Genomic DNA, 374 nt, shown 5'->3' with positions numbered 1-374 from the left:
ACACACACACACACACACACACACACACACACACACACACACACACACACACACACACACACACACACACACACACACACACACACACACATTCAGATGACATGATAATATGAAGGGAGAAGAAACATTTAATTGAATTAGAACAGAGAATCACGTGTGTGTGTGTGTGTGTGTGTGTGTGTGTGTGTGTGTGTGTGTGTGTGTGTGTGTGTGTGTGTGTGTGTGTGTGTGTGTGTGTGTGTGTGTGTGTGTGTGTGTGTGTGTGTGTGTGTGTGTGTGTGTGTGTGTGTGTGTGTGTGTGTGTGGGTAGGTGTGTGTGTGTGTGTCTGTGTCTGTGTGTGTGTGTGTGTAACAGATACCTGATTCCTACAATA

Source organism: Oncorhynchus gorbuscha, linkage group LG17 (assembly GCF_021184085.1).
Source record: "Oncorhynchus gorbuscha isolate QuinsamMale2020 ecotype Even-year linkage group LG17, OgorEven_v1.0, whole genome shotgun sequence".
NCBI classification, from domain to species: domain Eukaryota; kingdom Metazoa; phylum Chordata; class Actinopteri; order Salmoniformes; family Salmonidae; genus Oncorhynchus; species Oncorhynchus gorbuscha.
The sequence above is the reverse complement of the archived record's forward strand: the minus strand, read 5'-3'. Positions refer to the sequence as shown.